This window comes from Nicotiana tabacum, chromosome 6 (genome assembly GCF_000715075.1).
Source record: "Nicotiana tabacum cultivar K326 chromosome 6, ASM71507v2, whole genome shotgun sequence".
Lineage (NCBI taxonomy): Eukaryota > Viridiplantae > Streptophyta > Magnoliopsida > Solanales > Solanaceae > Nicotiana > Nicotiana tabacum.
Genome location: NC_134085.1, coordinates 73,070,545 through 73,095,588, shown reverse-complemented (window position 1 = coordinate 73,095,588; position 25,044 = coordinate 73,070,545). Strand labels below are relative to the sequence as shown.

Below are 25,044 nucleotides of genomic sequence, written 5' to 3'. Positions count from 1 at the left end.
CCTTCCCGACATAACCCGAGGTTCTTTTCCGGCATAACCCGATGACTTTCCCGGCATAACCCGTGGACCTCCCCGGCATAACCCGAGGACCTTTTCCGACATAACCCGATAACTTTCCCAGCATAACATGTGGACCTCTCCGGCATAACCCGAGGACCTTTTTTCGGCATAACCCAATGACTTTTCCGGCATAACCCGTGGACCTTCCCGGCATAACCCTAGGACCCTTTCCGGCATAACCCGATGACCTTATATGACATAACCCGAGTACCTTTCCGGCATAACCCGATGACCTTTCCCGGCATAACCCGAGGACCTTTCGGGCATAACCCGATGACTTTCCCGGCATAACCCGTGGACCTCCCCGGCATAACCTGAGGACCTTTTCTGGCATAACCCGATGACTTTTCCATCATAACCCGTGGACCTCCCCGGCATAACCCAAGGACCTTTTCCGGCATAACCCGATGACTTTCCCGGCATAACCCGAGGACCTTTTCTAGCATAACCCGATGACTTTCCCGGCATAACCCGTGGACCTCTCTGGCATAACCCGAGGACCTTTTCCGGCATAACCCGATGACTTTCCCGGCATAACCTATGGACCTCCCCAGCATAACTCGAGGAACTTTTCCGGCATAACCCGATGACTTTTCCAGCATAACCCGGAGACCTTTTCCGGCATAACCTGTGGACCTCCCCGGCATAACCCGAGGACCCTTTTCGGAATAACCCGATGTCTTTTCTGGTATAACCCGTGGACCTTCCCGGCATAACCCGAGGTTCTTTTCTGGCATAACCCGATGACTTTCCCGGCATAACCCGTGGACCTCCCCGGCATAACCCGAGGACCTTTTCCGACATAACCCGATAACTTTCCCAGCATAACATGTGGACCTCTCCGGCATAACCCGAGGACCTTTTTTCGGCATAACCCAATGACTTTTCCGGCATAACCCGTGGACCTCCCCGGCATAACCCGAGGACCCTTTTCGGCATAACCCAATGACTTTTCCAGCATAACTCAAGGAACTTTTTCGGCATAACCTGATGACTTTCCCAGCATAACTCATGGACCTTTTCGGCATAACCCGATGACCTTCCCCAGCATAACCCGAGGACCTTTCCGGCATAACCCGGTCATTTTTCCAGCATAACCTGGTAATCTTCCCAACTCAGGGCCTCCGATCCCCGGTTGATTTCATTATAGATATAGTTCTCCACTCCCTAATTTCTTTTTTCAGGGATACATAATCTCGATTTTAATTGCTTTCAATAAAGAAATAGTTTAGATTTTGTTGCAATAACTCACGAAATTTTTCTAGTGAAAACTGGGGCAGAAAATTTCATTCGTTTGTTTGTTCGTTTGTTTTTTGTGGTGCTCGAACAGGTTTTTACCATAAGGCACGATGTTTGATATGACCAAAAAAAAAGTCTCAATCCAAATAAAAGAAAAAGAAAAACAAGAAAAGAAGTTGAACTCTATGTATAGAAGCAGAGAAAAGATGCGGACTGCTCAAAATATGATTGAAGTCACAAGCTTTGCATGTCCCGCCTTGATTCGAAAAGTTGAAGAAGAATGAACCAGTGGTTGCAGCTAACGAGCATCAAGATTCAGATCAGAGTCTGCAGGAAGAACCAGCCAAGACGCATGATCAAGCTTTAGAAGATTTATAGATAGGAATCAGGCAACTCGTAGATGATAGGCTTAGTTAGTCTTTTCAATTTTGATTTTTGATGTAATAACAAGACCACAGACCGGAGCCTCGACGGAACCTCACTCGACTATCGAACTCATCATTCTACCAAAGCTCCTTGAACTACACGCGACTGTCGCGCCCCCTTTTTCTCGCGAAATCGGGTTTATGACATTTTTGGTTGGGACAACTCTTTCCTTTTGGGAAAGGGGGTTTCATTTTTGAAGAGTCTCCACCTAACGATTTAAGGTAAGTTAGGGCACCTATAGGGTTTATTTCTAACTATGTTTGATAACCGTAGACAGGGTAAGGGCTTGAAATTATCCTAAGGGAAAGATGTTAGGCACCCCTCAGGATCCACTAGTGTGGTTCCCGGCCAAACAGCTTTTGTGAATTTCTACAAGTAGCAAATAAACAAGTATGGCTCAAACAGTAGGGGATTTAAGTTTAGGTACACAGATGTTTGGAAAGCAGTTAATGAAAAGCAATTTTGAAAAGAATTACAATCTAAGCATATTCGGGAATGTAAAAGGGGGAGGGGGGGAGGGTGTCCTAGGTTTGTTTGTAATATGGATCACATCAATGCAATACCTGATATGACATTCCTTAAAGAGGGGCTACACGTGGTATTAGCGCACCGGTCATCACATCCATATCTACCCTTCCCGCCCCGTAAAGGTAATTAAAGCGAGGGTTGGTCTTAACCCCTATTGCATGCTGTTACCCGGCCATTCCTATAAGTCCCAGAGGAATTTAAGACTCCTATCCTATAAAAGGGAGGTTCTAGGCAGACCCTCAAGTTTAAAGGTAAAATACTATAGCGACATATAATAAACAAGTAGGACTTAAATTAAGGGGGATCATGGAAGACAAATAAAAAGCTCAGATATACCTCCACACACAGTACACATAAATAGCATGACTCATACACAATTAAGGTCTGAATTCAGATCCTAAGCATGGTATCTAAGTGATAACAACAGAGTCATATTTATAACATAACTCAAATGGTAATTCCTAATCAGGCTTGCCTACTGATTTTAACATGCTGACAGTTAAACAAAGATGGTTCTAGTTTTATTTAAGTTTATTACCTAAGGCTTGCCTAGGCGTAAAATAATATGCAACAGTCACCAGAATTATTGAAATAGTTTGGAAGTTATTTTACCTAAAGCATGTTGTTCTAAATGTTGCAAAGACATGCAGGTATTGTGACCAATTTTACTTAAACGGGATAATCAAACATGAGACTATTTTATGTCCTTTTTTCATGCATCAGTAGTTTAACTAGGTGTGATTGAGCGAGTGTGAACAAGATCCTAAAATAGGGTATCTAACATGCACATATGAAAATGCAGACTGATTTCAGGATATGCAAAATTCCTGAAGCATGGTTTTTAAATGCCCAAAGAGTTATAGCATGATTTTAAGATGTGCAGAAGCAACATTTTATGTTAATGCTATTTTTTTTAGATTAAATCAGAATTTCTATGTGGTAAAGCGATGTCAAATGAGATGCTGAAACAATAAACCTAAGGATATGGTATCTAATGCATGACATGCTTTGAATATATTGGTCTTACACATGGATTCTAATGCACATATAGGAAATGTAAACCTAAGACATGGTTTCAACCTATTGATGTTGATAGCATATATAACTACCCTCCCTTTTTCACTAGCCAGCCCCAATACTTGTTTACAACAGATTATTACAGACCAATACTAAAATGAATTACATAAGAAAAATAAAAGTGACACTATAAAAAGCTTGAAAACAGGCCCAGATTTCCAACACCTGATTAGGACTTCCTCTCTAAGTTATATAATAAATCACCTCAAGTGTCAAGATTGTTTCATAACTTTTCCTCATATCTGGGTGTGTCAGAGTTCTATAAGGACCTCAAGGGATCCCGGGAAGTGCTCACACCCAGATTTCATAGCAAAGACAGAGTAAATGTAGTGTGGAAATGCCAGCTTTCATGTGTCCAAGTTTAGAGGGAGCTCAAGTGTCCCAAGGCAAGACTCACACAAAAGGGGCAGAACTTAGTGGTCTAAGAATAGAGTGAGAGTGCTTGACATAGTTTTGAAAAGGTTGAATTGGAAAACAGTTTTGAAATAGCATGTTTGAAATAAGTTTGCAAAACAACAGAAGAGTGGCTTAGGGAAAAACAGTTTTGAAAGGGGAAGGAAATAGGAGAAACAACAACTTGGAACAAGGCAACACACATAGAACAAGTTCAAAGAGTAGTATCATTTCAATATTCACAAGCAGGGAAGTAAGGGGTCTGGGACAATTAGAAAACACATAAGAGTAAGCATACAATAGGCAGTTTTGCATATACATTAAGATGAGAGAAGTCCGGGGGGGGGGGGGGTGAAGAAGTGCTTGACATAGTTTTGAAAAGGTTGAGTTGAAAAAATATTTTGAAACAGCATGTTTGAAATAAGTTTGCAAAATGATAGAAGAGTTTCTTAGGGAAAAACAGTTTTGAAGGGGAAAGGAAATAGGAGCAACAACAACTTGGAACACGACAGCACACGCAGAACAAGTTCAAAGAATAGTATCATTTCAACATTCTCAAGCAGGGAAGTAAGGGGTTGGGGACAATTAGAAAACACATAAGAGTAAGCATACAATAGGCAGCTTTGCATATACGTTAGGATTAGAGAAGTCCTAAAAGGGGGTGAGGATGTATTATAGAACCCATTAGTCACAGAAACAATCTTACCACAAAGAGGTTTATGCTAGGAATTAAAGCAACACCAGTGAAACAGAATCACGTTGAAGGCTATTAAGGGGTAACATGTTGAGTTTAAGGGGGAGAGATACCATAATCATACTAGTAGAACAATAAGTAGACACGATAGTTGCAGGGTAGAAAACAATAAGTAGAAGCATAGTATAGAAATAGGAAGAACTGAAATACCAAAGAAACATATTGTTTTTCAAGCTTTAAACTAGACTGAGGACATACCAGTTAAAAGAGAGTAAACACAGAGTGTATAATACTCAGTCTTGGCTTGCAGCCGACTGAGAATGGCAAATAATCAAAAAGAAGAGCAAGAGAGAATATGTGTGCGTATGAGAGAGAGAGGGTTTAGGACAATGTGTTCGTCCCCTTGAAGTAAGAATAAATGAGAGTCTATATATTAGTCGATAGCTAGGTAGAATAAGGTAAGGAATCAATTATTCAGTAATTAGGAAAAATTACATAATCAATCATGCATAAAATCAGCAAGGTTTCCTCTAATAAAGGGATAACCAGTTAACGATAAAGAGCAGGGCATATAATTAAGGAAAGAATTAACTGCTTAAGTACGGGGTGGGTAATTAAGGGTAAATGAACAAAATTTCAATTAAGGGAACAATCAATAAGAATCATCAAGTACCACAATTAATCGCAAATAAGGCAAGAAATAAGTAAAGGTTGTAGAAATAGGAAAAATAATCGAAAATCAGTATATAGGTATTACCGTAGTAGATCAGTGAATAAGGATTCAAAATAATACTAATTTAGGGAAAATGATATAGGTTTTCCATGAATAACAGATAGGTTAAGCATAAACATAGAAAAATCAATCCAGATTTGAATCTGAAACCCTAATAAAAGCACACTAGGGCAAAAAATCATAAGACGTTCAAATTAAACGAAGGAGAAATCATATGAATCCAAGTACAGAACAAAGCTATGTATCAAATAACACGAATCGACTCAGAATCCAAACACAATGTAAAAAATTAGAGGTTTTAACATAGACTAGTTAGGGTTGAAGAAAAACTCAACATAATTGATTAAATCACCTAAGAATTAGAGAATAAGCATTTAAAATCGGAAAATGTTTTGAAGTATAGATTTTTAGGAAACCCTAGCTAAGAAGAACTGAAAAGAAACTTGGAAATTAGAAGGTTTTTCATAAAAGTAAGCAAAGATAGTTCTATTTATCTTAGATCTGTACATTCAAGAGATGAAAGTAGTTTTTTTTTGTAAAAACTAACACAGAGGTGAAGATCGGCTTAGAAACCCATAGGTTTAAGCAAAAATAGCAAGATCTTACTCAAAATCTAGTCATGGCGGCCTGAAACAGGCAAGAACAGGCCAAGGCGTGAGTGGACTCACCCTTGTCCCTTGAGGGCCTTAGAGACAACATGAATCCCGGCGTGAGAGAGCCATGAAAGGCCTGAGGGTGGTGAAGAACAACCATGGTTGATGGTGGAGAGTGATGATGAAGTAAAATTTAGGGTTAGGGTCTGAGAGAGCTCTAGAGAATTCGAGAGAGGAGGGAGATGAGTGTCGGCGGGGTCAAGAGAGAAATGAGGGGTTTGGGAAGGGGGTAGTTTAGGTTAATTAAGGAAAGGGAGGTTCTGGACCGTTGATCACAATGATCAATGGCTAGGATTTGTCCGGGTATTGGGTCGGGTAGTATTAGGACTTGGGCCTAGGTCTGTGGGTTATTAAATTGGGTTAGGAGTCCGGTTGGATTTTGGCTAGAATTTAAATAGGGAGTGACTAATTGTTAAATACCTATCAAAATTAGATAAATAATTAATAAAACAGCTAATAATTAGATAAAATGAAATTAAAGTTAACTAGGTAAAATTAAGGTAATTAACTAATATTTAAAATATAAAATGACCGATTATTGAATTAAAATAGCATAAAGTGTACAATTGGGCTATAATTGCAAAATTATTGTAATTATAGCCAAGCAATGCCATGTTGGCTAATTTGTGAAATATTTAAATCCTAATAGGATTAAAAATGATATATTGAGAAATACTTTGAAATTACTTGTAATGTAATTTATGAATAATTATTGGATATAAAATACTGAATAAATTAGAAAATAAATTGATAATAATATGGAAAATTATGGAAAATACCAATTATTATAAAAAGTGATTTTGAAGGTATATATGCAAATTTAAAAAAAATAGTTTGAGTAAAAATTGGGTATCAACAGCTGCCCCTCTTTACACAGGAAGGATGAAAGAGTTTTCGGGTAAAGAAATGATGGCCAATTTTGACCAAGTGAAATAGTTCGAGAGATTTGGCCGCACCCTAGCTTATGAGCTGCCTACATATCCCTGGTTTCACAGGAATTAGGCTATATGTAGTTCAAGATCCATCGGCGGAGTATACCGATGAAGCCATTTCTAGAACGGACGCAACACCTAGGGCTGAGTGAGTGAACGGTTTACGGGAATGGTTAGGTTTGATGTGGATTGAGGGAACTGGAGCGGGATCGCTCCTGCTGGGATAGCCGTTTCTCACCGTTTTACTTGCAAATAGAAGCAATACAAGCGTATACTGTGCATAAATTTAAACATGATGCAAATTCCCATCGGACCATGAATGTTGTCTTTGGACGGTTAAGAATAGCATCCTCAAACCATGATGTCCTGGGCCATGAGTTGTTGGATGCAGGATTCACAGACCATGAAATGATGTTCTGGGGCTATGAGGATGGTGTCTCCGAACCATGACGCCTTTGAATAATGATATGCAAGAGATCGAAAGAGATCCTCAGGCCATGACATGGTGTTCTCGGGCTATGAAGATGATTCCTTCGAATGATGACGCCTTTGGATAAATTGGCGATATTTCAGCCCATGAAGGATGCATTAGTATGATGCGGACAAGACATAGCTCAGTCATGCAAATTGAAGGGCAGAGCTTAGCCCGTAAGAGAAGCGAAATAAATAGTGTTTAGGATAGCGCTTAGTTTCGAAGAAAATTGGAGGCAGAGCTTAGCCTCAGAAGGTAGAATGGTAGCCTTATGTAGATTGGGAGGCAGAATAGTAGCCTTATGCAATGCAGATGCAGATGGAGGTAGAGCTTAACCTCGGAGGGAAGAATGGTAGCCTTATGCAAATTAGAAGGCAGAATAGTAGCCATATGCAATGCAGATGCAGATGGAGGTAGAGCTTAACATCACAAGGCAAAATGGTAGCCTTATGCAAATTTGAAGGAAGAATAGCAGCCTTATGCAATGCAGATGTAGATGGAGACAACGTTTAGTCTCGGAAGGCAGAATGGTATCCTTATGCAATGCAAATGCAGATGGAGACAACGTTTAGTCTCAGAAGGCAGAATGGTAGCCTTATGCAAATTGGAAGGCAATGTAGTAGCTTTATGCAATGTAGATACAGATGGAGACAGTGTTTAGTCTCGGAAGGCATAATGGTAGCCTTATGCAAGAAATAAGATAACAAATGACAGTAGAGTTTTCTTAGCTGATAGCAGATTGCGGAGTTGTGATTATTAGGAACGTCGTGATATACAGAACATCACTGGTGTGTGCTGATAGCAAATGTTGGTAAGTGCAACGACTCTGAGAATTGTATTTTGAACAATGTTTGCCCTGTGGATGTACAATATGTCTAATGATTTCACAATCCTAGTGCCTGCATCCAAATAAAAATCGTGAGTTTTGTAAGGGGGAGGTTGGTTCGTATCCCTGATGGCTTTTGCTTGACTCGTTTGGCTTTGATCTGGTGATACCATTTGTATTATTGGGGTAGCATTGTTAAACAAAGCGGTTTCGATAATGGCATGCATGATTTTGTAAATGTATGCCATAAATTAAAAATAACTTTTAGATGAACTGATGACTGTGACGTAGTTCAGGACATTGCAACCTCTTATGCTATGGATTTTTGAGGGTCCTCCACAAAATTTTTCCCCAGTTTGATGGGTCGACGTTTCTGACTGCTGCTCGTGCGGCGATTGGCTGAAATTACTTCGGAATTTTGAGGGTCCTCCTCAAAATTCTTTCCCAGTTTCCAATTGCGGGGGGAAATGAAATTTTTATTGAATTGTGACCAAACCTATAGGGCTGCCTATGTATCCCTTCTTAAATTGGAATCAGGTCAGGCGTAGTTCAATTTACATCATATAAGGAAAGCATAAAGATTACACATAGTAACGCTTGACTGCATCTGAATTGATCGGCTGGCCAGACTTCTCCATCCATTTCTACAAGTATGAGGGCTCCTCCTATCAAAACCCGGTGAACCATGTATGGACCCTGCCAGTTGAAAGAGAACTTCCCTTTGGCTTCACCTTGATGCAGAAAAATTTTCTTTAACACCAGCTGTCCCGGTCCGAACTGTCTTGGCTTGACTCTTTTGTTGAAGGCTCTGGACATTCTGTTATGATAGAGTTGACCATGGAAGACTGCATTCATTATCTTTCCATCTATAAGGGCTAGTTGCTCATAACGAATTTTTACCCACTCTGCGTCGTCGAGCTCAACTTCTTGTATGATCCTTAGGGAATGAATCTCTACCTCAGCGGGAATGACAACCTCTGTACCGTAAACCATCTTATAGGGGGTTGCCCTGGTTGATGTGCGAACTGTAGTCCGATACCCTAGTAGAGCAAATGATAACTTCTTTTGCCACTATCTATGATTTTTTATCATTTTCCTCAGTATCTTCTTGATATTCTTATTGGCGGCTTCTACAGATCCATTCATCTGAGGTCTGCAGGCTGTGGAATTCTTGTGTTTGATCTTGAAAGTTTCACACATAGCTTTCATCATGTCGCGTTGAGGTTGGAGCCATTATCAGTAATGATTGACTCTAGAATTTTGAATCGACAAACAATGCGGTCGCGGACAAAGTCTGCTACGACTTTCTTAGTCACTACTTTGTAAAATGTTGCTTCGACCTATTTGGTGAAATAGTCGATGGCTACTAGGATAAACCTGTGTCCGTTGGAAGTAGCAGGCTCGATTGGTCCAATAATGTCCATTCCCTAGGCGGCGAATGACCACGGTGGGCTTGTTGTGTTAAGCTCACATGGAGGTACCTTTATCATGTCTGCATGTATTTGACAGCGGTGGCATATTTGGACATACTGGATGCAGTTCGACTCCATAGTCATCCAAAAGTAACCAGCCCGGAGTATCTTCTTTGCTAAGACAAAACTGTTCATATGTGTATCGTAGGCCTCAGCATGAATTTCCTCTAGTAGCCTGGATGCTTCCTTTGCGTCGACACATTTTAATAATCCTAAATCGAGAGTCCTCTTATATAGGATTCCTCCGCTGTGAAAGAAGTTGTTGGACAATCTCCGAAGTGTGCATTTCTGAGTAGGATTCGCAAGCTTCGGGTACTCTCCTTTTGCTAAATATTCCTTGATATCATGAAACCAAGGCTTTCCGTCTTCTTCCTCTTCAACATGGGCATAGTAAGATGGATGATTATGGATTTTCACTGGAATGGGATCAATGAAATTCTTGTCGGGATGCTGTATCATAGATGATAGGGTAGACAATGCATCGACGAACTCATTCTGGATTCTGGGAACATGCTGGAATTCCGTCTTCGTGGACCTCTTTCTCAATTCCCATACGTGATGCAAATACGGGAGTATTTTGGAGTTCTTGGTCTTCCATTCTCCTCGTACCTGATGTATACGTAAGTCTGAATCTCCAATCACTTGCAGCTCTTGAACGTTCATGTCAATGGCCATTTTGAGTCCTAAAATGTAGGCTTCATACTCGGCCATATTGTTGGTGTAGGGGAACCTGAGTTTGGCTAACACCGGATAATGTTGACCAGTTTCTGATATTAGGACTGCTTCTATGAACTCCTTTGAAGTTTGCCGCTCCATCGAAGAACATTCTCTAACCGTCATAGGATTCCGCATTGGCTTCTCCTATGAATGATACCTCTTTATCAGGAAAATGCTTTTTCATGGGTTCGTATCCTCCATCCACGATGTTTTTAGCAAGGTGGTCTGCCAGTGCCTGTCCCTTGACCACTTTTTGAGTTACGTAAACAATGTCGAACTCACTCAACAGGATTTGCCATTTGTCTAGCTTGTCGGTGGGCATGAGCTTCTGAAAGATGTACTTCAAGGGGTCCATTCTCGATATGAGATATGTAGTATAGGCGTAGAAGTAATGTCTCAGCTTCTGAGCTACCCAAGTCAAAGCACAACATGTGCGTTCCAATAGAGAACATCGGGCCTCGTACGGGGTGAACTTTTTACTGAGATAATAAATGGCTTGTTCCTTCCTCCCTATTTTGTCGTGCTTCCCCAGAACGCAGCCAAAAGCTCCATCTAACACTGCAAGGTAGAGTAATAAGGGTCTACCTAGATCGGGCGGGACTAAGACTGGTGGTATTGACATGTACTCCTTGATTTTGTCAAAGGCCTTTTGACAGTCATAGGTCCATTTGGTGGCGGCATCCTTCTTTAACATCTTAAAGATCGGCTCATAGATAGCTGTAGACTGTGCTATGAATCAACTGATGTAGTTAAGCCTTCCCAAGAAACTCATCACATCTTTCTTGTTCTTTGGTAGTGGTAGTTCCTGAATAACTTTGACTTTCGATGGATCCAGTTCTATTCCTCGGCGGCTCAGCATAAACCCAAGCAATTTCCCAACAGGAACCCCAAATGCGCACTTTGCGGGGTTTAGTTTTAGGTTGTATCTCCGCAGTCTATTGAAGAACTTCCTCAGATCTTCTATATGGTCAGTGGCCTTCTTGGATTTGATAATAACATCATCCACATATACCTCTATCTCCTTGTGTATCATATCATGGAAAATGGTAGTCATGGCCCTCATGTAAGTGGCCCCTGCATTCTTCAGGCCGAATAGCATCATCTTGTAACATTACACTCCCCACAGCGTAATTAAAGCTGTTTTCTCAGCATCTTCCTTATCCATCTAGATCTGATGATAACCAGCGAAACAATCTATGAATGACTGTAGCTCATGCTTGGCGCAATTGTCAATCAGGATATGTATATTTGTCAAAGGGAAGTCTTCTTTCAGACTAGCCCGGATGAGATCCCGGTAGTCGACATAGACTCTGACCTTCCCATCCTTCTTTGGCACTGGCACAATGTTGGCTAACCATGTCGGGTATTCTGCTACCCTAAGAACCTTAGTGTTGATCTACTTGGTGACTTCTTCCTTGATTTTTGAACTCATATCAGGCTTGAACTTTCTGAGGTTTTGCTTTACCGGTGGACATATTGGATCGGTTGGCAGTTTGTGAGCCACAATAGACGTACTCAGACCAGTCATGTCATTATACGACCAGGCGAATATGTCCTCACACTCCTTCAGAAATTCTATGTATTCTTTCTTCTCCAATGGCTATAGGTGAGTGCTGATTCGCATTTCCTTGATGTTTTCTGCATCTCCCAGGTTGACAATTTCGGTCTCGTCCAGGTTGGACTTAGGTCTGTTCTCAAAGATCTCAACTTCTTTGACAATCTCGTTAGGTATGTCATCTTCTTCTAAATCCATGTCCGTTTGTTGCGTTGTCTCATTGCATGTCATAATCATTGGTTCATCAAGACAAGTAATAGTAATGCTGTATTGGTAAAGTAAGGAGAGAAAATGATAGCAATAAATATTAATTCATAAGAAAAGATCAAAAATGCTTTTGATAAATTGAATAACTGTTTTGAACATCGAAGATCTTATTGCGGGAATTGAAAAATGCGAAAAGAAAATCATTTAGTAAATAAAATAGTGAATAATGCTTGTTTTAGCCTTGCTACCCCGAGGCTCATCGGGCTTTGGTTGTCCTGATGGTTCAATTCTTGAGATGTGCCCCTCTGTTCACAGCCTGTATGGAAGGGCCTTCCTCCCCCTCCTCCTCGAGAATAACACAACAATCTATATCATTGTCCTCTAGAAACAAGTTCTTTATTACTACAAGTGCTTCTTCTTCATCTAACCCATAAATAATGTCGGCCTGTTGGAAGGTCTGCTCCAGATGTGGTATTGGCTGCTCTAGTGGGTAGTAAGGACCACGCCATGGTGGCGACCAACTATTGAATTCTTCCCAGGTGTATTCATACCCCAAACCGAAGGTAGTGCCATGTTTCTTGAGTTTTATGGGTTTAGAGATTCCTTGGAGGTTCTTGCCTTTAATGGGACTAAGAGGAGGAGTGGGTGGAGGACCCCTGGATCTTGTGAAATAAGATGATGATGCTAGAGTGCACGAACTAACCTTTGGGGAGAGTAATAATAAAAACAAAATAAAACAAAATGTAATCAAGTCAGTGAGGATTATAAAAAGTATTGCAATATTTAAACACATAGTGCGGGAATGTAAAGCGTGTCCTAATTTGGGAACCTCTTTGTGCCCGAGTTAGGCCTAGCGACAAATAGATTTGAAGAAGTTTTAATGCTAAATGCCTCATTTTATTGATAAAGATAGGCAAATCACAAAATGACACTAAATAAGCAAGAAATAAAAGTCACTAATGGCCATTGGCCTTATTACATTTGGAAAGCGAGTAAACCTAATCTATTTGGCCTCAGAAGGACCTTCCTCAGGTTGAATGCTCTCATTGATTAAATCCTCCAGCTCGCGTAGGTTCACTAGTGAAAATGCCTTTGCCAGGTGTTCTCCTTCGTTTCCCTCAGCGTTCTGGCAGTCGGTGACTCTCTTCCTCACTTTTCCTTCCAATTCCAGCAGACTATATTCTAGATATTCCAAGTTTTCGCTAGCTTTGGCGGGCCTCTCTTTCCACTCATTGATTTGGTCATTTGATGGAAGACTCCTCCACTTGTATAGCAAGAGTGGGGTGTGCTAACAATACCGAAACTGGGGACCTCGTGCCTCATTTTCTGCAAAACAAAAGGTTTAGACCCTACCCCCTCCGGACTCGACTATTTATACATCAACAATTAGCATGAAGCATTTAGTTCTCCAAATAAATGCACTGAACGTGATGATGTCTGTTTGGGTTCAGGGAAACCTAGTGGACTTTTGGACAAGGCTATCTTAAAGGATCATTATGTGGACAACATAACTGACCCGGCTAGGTTTGACCATGATGCATGCACAATTTAAACAGAGTAAGGTTTCTATGGGGTTTTAGACTGGTACCCTTGAGCGGACAACTCAAGGGAGAAGGCACGAAACTGTCGACTGTACCACTAATCAAATAAGCCTTTCCGAATTTAGGGGGTAATGATATAGGAAGGGCGCAACCATTCATCAAGCATTGCTATAATATTGGTTTGGCACGAGTGGAGTATGATGTTGAGCATGATTATGCAATAATTAAAAGCATGTTGACATGTATTTGCACGTTAATAAAGCGATAAATACAACAATTTTATAATTTAAAGCGGTTATGAAGGAAGGAAACAAGAAAGATATGTCAGTTTTGCTTTTGAAGAAACTAAACACTTAAAGGAATTAAACAAATAATTGCACATAGGGAGGGTACAAATTCACAAAAGGGTATGAAATGGTAAAATCCTAAATCTCCCCAACAGAGTCGCCATGCTGTCGCGCCCCCTTTTTCTCGCGAAATCAGGTTTATGACATTTTTGGTTGGGACAACTCTTTCCTTTTGGGAAAGAGGGTTTGCATTTTTGAAAAGTCGCCACCTAACGATTTAAGGTGCGTTAGGTCACCTATAGGATTTATTTCTAACTACGTTTGATAACCAAAGACAGGGTAAGGGCTGAAAATTATCCTAAGGGGAAGGTGTTAGGCACCCCTCAGGATCCACTAGTGTGGTTCCCGACCAAATAGTTTTTGTGAATTTGTACAAGTAGCATATAACCAAGTATAACTCAAATAGTAGGGGATTTAAGTTTAAGTACATAGATGTTTGGAAAGCAGTTAATGAAAAGCAAGATTTTGAAAAGAATTATAATCTAAGAATATTCGGGAATGTGAAAGGGGGTGACCTAGGTTTGTTTGTAATATGGATTACATCAATGCAATACCCGGTATGACACTCCTTAAATAGGGGCTACACGTGGTATTAGCGCACAAGTCATCACATCCATATCTACCCTTCCGGCCCTGTGAAGGTAATTAAAATGAGGGTTGGTTTCGACCCCTATTGCATGCTGTTACCCATCCATTCATATCGGTCCCGAAGGAATTTAGGACTCCTATCCTATAAAAAGGGGGTTCTAGGTAGACCCTCAAGTTTAAAGGTAAAATACTAAAGTGACATATAATAAACAAGTAAGACTTCAATTAAAGGGAGTATGGAAGACAAATGAAAGGCTCAAATATACCTCCACACACAGTACACATAAACAACATGACTCATACATAATTAAGGTCTAAATTTAGATCCTAAGCATGGTATCTAAGTGATAACAACAGAGTCATATTTATAACATTACTCAAATAGGAAGTCCTATCAGGCTTGCATACTGATTTTAACATGCTGACAGTTAAACAAAAACGATTCTGGTTTTATTTAAGTTTATTACCTAAGGCTTGCCTAGACATAAAATAATATGCAGCAGTCACCAGAATTATTGAAACAGTTTGGAAGTTATTTTACCTAAAGCATGTTGTTCTAAATGTTGCAAAGACATGCATGGATTGTGACCAGTTTCACTTAAATAGGATAATCAAACATGAGACTGTTTTATGTCCTTTTTCGTGCATCAGTAGTTTAACTAAGTGTGACTGAGTGAGTGTGAACAAGATCCTAAACAGGGTATCTAACATGCACATATGAAAATGCAGGCTGATTTCAGGATATGCAGAATTCCTGAAGCATGGTTTCTAAATGCCCAAAGAGTTACAGTATGATTTCAAGATGTGCAGAAGCAACATTTTATGTTAATGCTGTTACTTAGCCTAAAGCAGAATTTCTAAGTGGTAAAGTGATGTCAAATGAGATGTTGAAACAGTAAAACTAAGAATATGGTATCTAATGCATGACATGCTTTGAATATATTGGTCTTACACATCGATTCTAATGCACATATAGGAAATGTAAACCTAAGACATGGTTTCTACCCATTGATGTTGATAGCATATATAACTACTCTCCCTTTTCACTAGCCAGCCCCAATACTTGTTTAAAATAGATTATTACAGACCAATACTGAAATGAATTACATAAGAAAAATAAAAGTGACACTATAGGGATCCTGAAAACAGGCCCAGAGTTTCAACACCTGATTAGGACTTCCTCTCTGAGTTATATAATAAATCACCTCAAGTATCAAGATTCTTTCATAGCTTTTCCTCATATCTGGGTGTGTCAGAGTTCCCTAAGTACCTCAAGGGATCCCGAGAAGTGCTCACACCCAAATTTCATAGCCAAGACAGAGTAAGTGCAGTGTGGAAAGACCAACTTTCATGTGTCCAAGTTTAGAGGGAGCTTAAGGGTCCAAGGCAAGGCTCACACAAAAGGGGCAAGACTTAGTGGTCTAAGAGTAGAGTGAGAGTGCTTGACATAGTTTTGAAAAGGTTGAATTGGAAAATAGTTTTGAAACAACATGTTTGAAATAAGTTTGCAAAACAACAGAAGAGTGGCTTAGTGAAAAAATAGTTTTGAAATTGGAAGGAAATAGGAGCAACAACAACTTGGAACAAGCCAGCACACACACAGCAAGTTCAAAGTGTAGTATCATTTCAACATTCACAAGCAGGGATGTAAGGGGTTGGAGATAATTAGAAAACACATAAGAGTAAACATACAATAGGTAGCTTTGCATATACGTTAGGATTAGAGAAGTCCTGGGGGGGGGGGGGTGAAGATGTATTATAGAACTTATTAGTCACAGAAACAATCTTACCACAAAGAGGTTTATGCTAGGAATTAAAGCAACACCAGTGAAACAGAATCACGTTGAAGGCTATTAAGGGGTAACATGTTGAGTTTAAGGGGGAGAGATACCATAATCATACTAGTAGAACAATAAGTAGACACGATAGTTGCAGGGTAGAAAACAATAAGTAGAAGCATAGTATAGAAATAGGAAGAACTGAAATACCAAAGAAACATATTGTTTTTCAAGCTTTAAACTAGACTGAGGACATACCAGTTAAAAGAGAGTAAACACAGAGTGTATAATACTCAGTCTTGGCTTGCAGCCGACTGAGAATGGCAAATAATCAAAAAGAAGAGCAAGAGAGAATATGTGTGCGTATGAGAGAGAGAGGGTTTAGGACAATGTGTTCGTCCCCTTGAAGTGAGAATAAACGAGAGTCTATATATTAGTCGATAGCTAGGTAGAATAAGGTAAGGAATCAATTATTCAGTAATTAGGAAAAATTACATAATCAATCATGCATAAAATCAGCAAAGTTTCCTCTAATAAAGGGGTAACCAGTTAACGATAAAGAGCAGTGCATATAATTAAGGAAAGAAAATTAACTACTTAAGTACGGGGTGGGTAACTATGGGTAAATGAATAAAAGTTCAATTAAGGGAACAACCAATAAGAATCATCAAGTATCACAATTAATCATAAATAAGGCAAGAAAGAATCAAATGTTTTAGAAATAGGAAAAATAATCAGAAATCAGTATATAGGTATTACCGTAGCTAATCAGTGAATAAAGATTTAAAATAATACTAATTTAGGGAAAATGATATAGGTTTTCCATGAATAACAGATAGGATAAGCATAAACACATAAAAATCAATCCAGATTTGAATATGAAACCCTAATAAAAGCACACTAGGGTAAAAAATCATACGACGTTCAAATTAAATGAAGGAGAAATCATATGAATCCAAGTACAGAACAGAGCTATGTATCAAATAACATGGATCGACTCAGAATCCTAACATATTGTCAAAAATTAGGGGTCTTAACACAGACTAGTTAGGGTTGAAGAAAAACTCAACATAATTGATTAAATCACCTAAGAATTAGAGAATAAGCACTTAAAATCGGAAAATGTCTTGAAGCAAAGATTTTCAGGAAATCCTAGCTAAGAAGAAATGAAGACACTTGGAAATCAGAAGGTTTTTCATAAAAGTAAGCAAATATAGTTCAATTTATCTCAGATCTGTACTGATCTGAGAAGTTTAAGAGATGAAAGTAGTTTTTTTTGTAAAAAATAACGCAGAGGTGAAGATCGGCTTAGAAACCCATAGGTTTTAGCAAAAATAGCAAGATCTTACTCAAAATCGATCCATGGCAGCCTGAAACAGGCAAGAACATGGCAAGGTATGAGTGGACTCACCCTTGTCCCTTGAGGGCATTAGAGACAACATAAATCCCGGCGTGAGAGAGCCATGAGAGGCCTGAGGGTGGTGAAGAACAACCATGGTTGATGGTGGAGAGTGATGGTGAAGTGAAATTTAGGGTTTGGGTCTGAGAGAGCTCTAGAGAATTCGAGAGAGGAGGGAGATGAGTGTCGGCGGGGTCAAGAGAGAAATGAGGGGTTTGGAAAGGGGGTAGTTTAGGTTAATTAAGGAAAGGGAGAATATGGACCGTTGATCACAATGATCAACGACCAGGATTTGTCAGGGTGTTGGGTCGGGTAGTATTAGGACTTGGACCTGGGTCTGTGGGTTATTAAATTGGGTTGGGTGTCCGATTGGATTTAGGCTAGAATTTAAATAGGGAGTGGCTAATTGTTAAATACCCATCAACATTAGATAAAATAAAATTAAAGCTAAATAGGTGAAATTAAGGTAATTAACTAACATTTAAAATATAAAATGACCGATTTTGAATTAAAATAGCATGAAGTGTACAATTAGACTATAATTGCAAAATTATTGTAATTATAGTCAAATAATGCCAAGTTGGCTAATTTGTGGAATAATTAAATCCTAATAGGGATTAAAAAGATATATTTGAGCTAAGAAATACTTTGAAATTACTTGTAATGTAATTTATGAATAATTATTGGATATAAAATACTGAATAAATTAGAAAATAAATTGATAATAATATGAAAAATTGTGAAAAATACAAATTATTATAAAAAGTGATTTTGAAGGAATATATGCAAATTTTAAAAAAATAGTTTGAGGAAAAATTGGGTATCAACAGCGACCTGATTCCCTTATAACCCGGGATATGTAGGTTGTCCAAAATCAGGACTCGATTGCGCCTTTTTCTTTTATTTTCTTCCTCTTTTGAATAACGATTTGGTCAAAAATTAGTCACACGGCTCACTTTATTTTTGCCTAAAAACTCTTCATATTTCCAAGCAAAGAGGGGCAGCTGTGAGCACCTAATTTTTAACCATATTTGATTTTCCACTCACTTTTTAATATTTAAATAGATTTCAAGTTTAATTTTAATATTTTAGTTTATTTTAGATAAATTAAAAATTACGAAAAAGAGTCACATTTTAGTGTAAGTTTTATCTTTATTTTACAGAGAAAGAAAAGTTTCCAAAAAAGGATATAATTTTATATAGTTTAGTGCAATTTTTAAGTTAGAGATTTTTTCAACAAATAAATACCGAGTATGTAGTAATTTTTACCTTGCTATTTAATTTAATAAATGTAGTGTTTTTATATTTATTGTTTTTCTAAAACAAATATAGAAAATCAAAAAGAAAAGGACATGAACTCATCAAATGGTGACATTTTGTCTTCTACCCAAGATTTCTTCCCCTTAATTCTCCAGCTCATCCCTCACGTAGTCCATACTCATCCTTATTTAAAAAAAATATTTTAATCAAATAAACATTTTGTTCCCTCTATCCTCGTGCCCCCTTTCAATTGGGAGAATCTTTCCCATAACAGAATTGCTGGGAACTTTCTCTAATTTTAGTGGACCACACTATACACCTGGAGACAAAAATTATATTCTTGCTATCTCCTTTTTTTGATCCCCAAGCACAAACACACTATATATGTAGATGCCAAAAGCTAATAAAAAGATAGATAAAAATGAAAGGAACAGGGGGATCTGGGGAACGAAGAACCTGGGGGAAAATAGAAAAAGAGAGATCAGAGAAACAAAAAAGAGAACGTCTTCTTCTTCAAGCAAAATCACAGTAGCCATACACCATTAAAACGCCATTTTTCTTCATAACTTCACTATGTAAATCCCAAAAGAAACTCAGCTCTTCACCACCCTCGAACCCTTCCACTCTAGAGCCATCCCTCTTCACCTCTCTTCCTCCTTTCTTTCGCTGCTGTTACGTCGCCAGAAACTAGCCGCAAACACTTCCCTAAACAGCCCCAAAAACCCCCGATTCTAGCTTAAAATTGACTCCAAAACCCTACCCGAACAGCCCCTGTTTTGCACCAGCAAAATCAAATCTAGAACCTGCAAACTCCAACTCGAAATCTCCTCCAGAAATAGTTCAAAAACGAGCTCAAAAACATCTAGTTTTTCCAGCGATAATCAGCCACAAACCAGCTGAAAATCAGCTCCAAACAATCAGCCAAACACCTGAAATTTCAGCGCCCAACCACCATCAAAAACCGATTGAAATAGTAAAGCTTTCAGTCGAGGTCGCGGCGAGTTCGCGATGCTCCGTTCGTGGCCTGGGATGACGGCTCTGTTTGTTTTAACCGGTGATGTAAGTTTTCTGCATGATGTTTTGCTATTCTTCATTTTTACCTACTGAGTTAAATTGAACTTGTTTTAATTGCTTTCTCTTGCTTAAGAGTCTTATTTGCTTCTTTGCTCAATCTCCTATAGCCGCCTCTCATGGTTTTATTTCTTTTTGTTTTTATTATAACTAGTCTGCTAAATAATTTAGTGTGTCATTTTTATTGTATATTGTGAAGTGATCAGTTATATTAATAGAGTAAACTAGGAAATAAAGAAAAGTAAGGATTGAGAACTTAACTGAATTTTTACAATTGGGTTATTGCATTAGTAATTTAAGAATGAATTTCGGATTTATTGTTGGGCCACTAGAATAAATTTGAAGGCTTTATTTAATTCCAACATAGTAACACAAGGCCCCAGAATACTTTTTAAGTCAGAAATGAGCGAAATAAAATAATTTGGGCTGTGACTAGGTGTCCGGTGGGTAGAAACAAAAGAAATTCGGACCTTAAAGATTTGGGGCTAAAATAAATCATCAGACAAGCCCATTTTTACGATAATATGATGCTGGCCCGCTTCTTCTTTAATTGCAAAAGCTAACCCACTTTTCACGATTAATATTCATAAACTCTTGCTCTACGATAATCCCAAAAATTAGCTTAGGAGAACAATTGATGAATGTTCGTAGAAAATGCTTTAAGCGCGCTCCTAATTAATCAAACCATCGTGATTATGTATACGTTCGCGTGACATAATTATGATTTTTTAAATTAAATCGAGGTATGTGTTCGCACAGCTTTGGCATTAATAAAGCGTGATTACTTGTGGACACGTACGCGTGACATGATTCTTGATGCGCCAAACGAAATGAATACACATACGCGTGATTCGTTTCAAATTAAAAGCGGTAAAAGGTAAAAATGTGCATAGGTTCTAAAATGAGTAATTAAACAATTTAATTAAGCCAGGTATGATTAAAGCGACCGTGCTAAAATTACGGAACCCGGGAATGCCTAATACCTTCTCCTTGGTTAACAGAATTCCTTATCTAGAATTTTTGGTTCGCAGACTTTTAAATAAAGTCAAAAATTTTCTCGATATATGATTTAAAAATAAACCGGTGACTTAGGACACCAAAAATAAATTATTCCAAGTGACGACTCTGAAAAATAAATAAAATAATTCCATTTCGAATAATATCCCTTTAATTGGAAAAACTCCCTTATATCCCCACGGATGGGTAAAATGGAGGTGTGACACGCATTGTTCTTCGTTTTTCAAACTCTCTCAAACCCTAAGCCCTCTTGGGCGATTTTCTAAAGAATACTTCTTCTCCAAATCAATTGTAAGTTGTTTCTAACTCATTTTCTTTAATCTATAACATCTTTTCACATGATTTAAATTCAAAATCAAGGGTTTTCATAGGGGAAATTTGGTGTTTTGGGTAGAACTTAGGATTTTCAATTTTTGGGGATTTGGACCTCGATTTGAGGTCCGATTTCAAAACAAATTATATATTTGAGTTCATGGGTGAATGGGTAATCAAGTTTTGGTTCAAACCTCGGGTTTTGACCATGTGGGACCGGGATCGATTTTTGACTTTTGGGGGAAATCATTGGAAAACCTATTTTCATGCATTAGAATTGAGTCATTTAGTATTTACTGATATTGTTAAGTAAATTGTGGCTAGATACAAGCAAATTGGTGGTAGAAACAAGAGGTAAAGCGATAGTTGAGGCTTGAATTGTGTTTGTGGCATTAAGGTAAGTGTTTGGTCTAACCTTAACTTGAGGGATTAAGAGTTGTGTCTTATTTGCTATGTATTAGTTGTTGAGTATGACGTATAGGCATGGTGACGAGTATCTATACATTGGTGTCAAGCATGCTCGTGGGTCTTATACTATGATTTATATGACTCTGTTTTCGTATTGTTCATGCTCTATATGATAATTTCTATTGTTGAACAAGGCTTGTGGAAGTTTTATCGGTAATTGAACATGGTAAAACGTTGGCTCAAGTTGAGAATTGAGTTGTGAAGTAAATGTGAAAAAGAGGAGAGATTTATGATATTGTCTCCCTTGCCGGGATGTTATTACTTTTGATATTATCTCCCTTGCCTGGATGTTATTGCTTTTGATATTATCTCCCTTGTCGGGATGTTATTGTTTTTGATATTATCTCCCTTGACGGGATGTTATTACTCATGATATTGTTTCCCTTGCTGGGATATTATTGTTATGCTATTGTTCCGTTGCTGGGATTTTATTGTGATATTATTGATTCCCTTGCTCAAATTGCTTTGTGATTGTTGCTTGGGTGAGGAAGAGTGTAAAGCACGAAGGGTGATGCCGTGTATGATTTTGGGAGTGTTAATCCACGAAGGGTGATGCCGTGCCAATATTGTTAGGTAAAAGCACGAAGGGTGAGGCCGTGCCACATGATGTACAATGTTGTGCCATGATATGAGTAATAATGCACGAAGGATAATTCCGTGCCATGATTATGTGAGGTAAAAGCATGAAGGGTGATGTCGTGCCGATTATATTGATTCATATGGTGAGGACGAGAGTAAAAGCACGAAGGGTGATGTCGTGCACTTGTCTTTGATTTCTGATTCTTGCTGATTATTGAATTATGGTGTTCTTTACATGTATCTGTTGGTTTCTGTTGTTACTTGTTGTTCCCCACAACATGTTTCCCCCTCCTATCTTTAACTGTAAATTTCTGCCTTTATTTTTCTGCTATATATGATTTAACTGCACAGGTTTATTTGGTAGTCTTGTCCTAGCCTCGTCACTATTTTGCCGAGGTTAGGCTAGGAACTTACCAGCACATGGGGTCGGTTGTGCTGATACTACACTTTACACTGTGTGCAGACCCCGGTGCTGCAGCTTTTGGACCATATTGAGGTTGCTGCCTTCAGTCCACCAGGCGACTCGAGGTAGTCCTGCAGGCGTCCGCAGGCCTTGATGTCTCCTTCTATCCTTCCATACTATTTCTTTTATGTAATTCAAGAATAACTTTGTATTTATATTTTGAACCCCTATTTGTAGTATTCCTAAACAGTCTATGAGATTGTGACACTAGTTCTGGGTAGGTTTTGGTTATGGATTTGTATCGGTATTATTATTAAGTTGTTACATTTCATTCTTCCGCTTTATTATTTCGGCTGTTTATATAATGTTAATTCATAATTGTTAAAGGATTAAAAATGGAAAAGGTAAAATATTTGGAATGATTGGCTTTCCTAGCTTTCACTAGTAGGCGCCATCACGACTCCCGAGGGTGGGAAATCTGGGTCGTGACAAGTTGGTATCAGAGCTCTAGGTTGCTTATGTCTCGCAATTCACAAACAAGCTTAGTAGAGTCTGAGGGATCGGTACAGAGACATCTGTGTTTATCCCCCAGAGGCTACGAAGTTTAGGAAAACTTCACATCTATTCTTTCTTATCGTGTGATTTGATTTCTCAATGCTAATTGAACTTCCACTCTATTCTTTCGCAGATGGTGAGAACACGTATCGCTTCATCAGCTGACCAGCAACCCAAGCCCCCAGTAGCAGCTCCTGCGAGGGGTAGAGGTCGAGGCCGTGCTAGAACCCGAAGTAGAGGTAGGGCTTAGCCTAGAGCTCGAGCAGCAGCACCAGCATCGGAGCCTCAGGTTGAGTTTGACAATGAGGTTCCAGCCTAGACAGTTTTAGCAGGACCAGCCCAGGTCCCAGAGGGGTTCATTGCTACCTTGGTACTTCAAGATGCTTTGGTCCGTCTAGTGGGCCTTATGGAGAGTGTCGCTCAGGTAGGTTTGCTTCCTGTAGCACCAGCCGTCTCTCAGGCTGGAGGAGGAGCCCGGACTCCTACTACTCGCACTCTAGAGCAGATGGATCCTTAGTTTTAGACTCCAGCAGCTCAGCCAGTTGGGGTAGTTCAGCCTGGTGTTATGGCACAGACCGGAGAGGGGCCAACTATGTCTGCTGATGCATTGTGGAGATTGGACAGGTTCACCAAGCTCTTCACTACTACTTTTGGTGGTACATCTTTGGAGGATCCCGAGGATTATTTGGATAGTTGTCATGAGGTTCTTTGGAACATGGGGATAGTAGAGACCAATGGGGTCGACTTTGATTCTTTTCGTTTGTCTGGATCCGCCAAGACTTGGTGGAGAGATTATTGTTTGGCTAGACCAGCTGGGTTACCAGCTTTGACTTGGGATCAGTTCTCCCAGCTATTTTTGGAGAAGTTTCTTCCTATCACTTAGAGGAAGAACTATCAGAGGCAGTTTGAGTGTCTCTAGTAGGGTTCTATGACTGTCACTCAGTACGAGACCAGATTCATTGACTTGGCCCGTCATGCTCTTCTTATATTTCCCATTGAGAGAGAGAGAGAGAGGAGGTTCATTGAGGGACTCATTTATCCCTATTCGATTGCAGATGGCTAAGGATATGGGGAGCGAGATTTCTTTTCAAGATGCAGCCAATGTGGCTAGGAGAGTTGAGATGGTTCTATCACAGGGGGGTGGTCAAGGGTTTGGCAAGAGGCCTCGTCATTCGGGCAGGTTCAGTGGTGCCTCATTTGGAGGCAGGGATTCTTTTGGTAGGGGCCATTCTTCTAGGCCATTTCATTCAGCACTTCAGGCTTCTCATGGTGCTCCAGGTGGCCGTGGTTCTTATATGTAGTATTTTGATCAGTTGCCCTACAGTGCACCGCCAGCTCCTATCAGTGTACCTCCACTCAGAGTTTTTAGAGTGGTTATTCAGGCCGTCAAGGTCAGCAGTCTCAGCAGCTGAGGGTTTGTTACACTTGTGGCTATACAAGGCATATTGCTAGATTTTGCCCTCGAGCAGCTCTCAGCATCAGGGTTCCCTTGCCATGGTTCAGGCACCGAGTGTTCCACCGCCTGCTCAACTAGCTAGACGTTGAGGTAGAGGTGCTAGAGGTGGAGGTAGAGGTATTAGAGGTGGAGTTCAGGCCGCCAGAGGTGGAGGCCAGCCAGTAGGAGGCCGGCCTAGGGATGTAGTTCAGAGTGGTGGGGCCCAACCCCAATGCTATGCTCTTCCAGCCAGGCCTGAGGCTGAGGCTTCCGATGTAGTTATCACAAGTGTTGTTCTGGTTTGTAG

General features: G+C 39.5%; 1 long non-coding RNA gene across 1 annotated transcript; it reads left to right on the top strand.

Annotated features, from left to right (window-relative positions):
- Positions 1-19,360: 19,360 nt before the first annotated feature.
- LOC107815461 (uncharacterized) lies at positions 19,361-23,094 on the top strand. The gene is made up of 2 exons (XR_001654745.2): positions 19,361-19,956; positions 22,808-23,094. It is a non-coding gene; the product is annotated as an uncharacterized LOC107815461 (long non-coding RNA).
- The last annotated feature ends 1,950 nt before the right edge of the window (positions 23,095-25,044 follow it).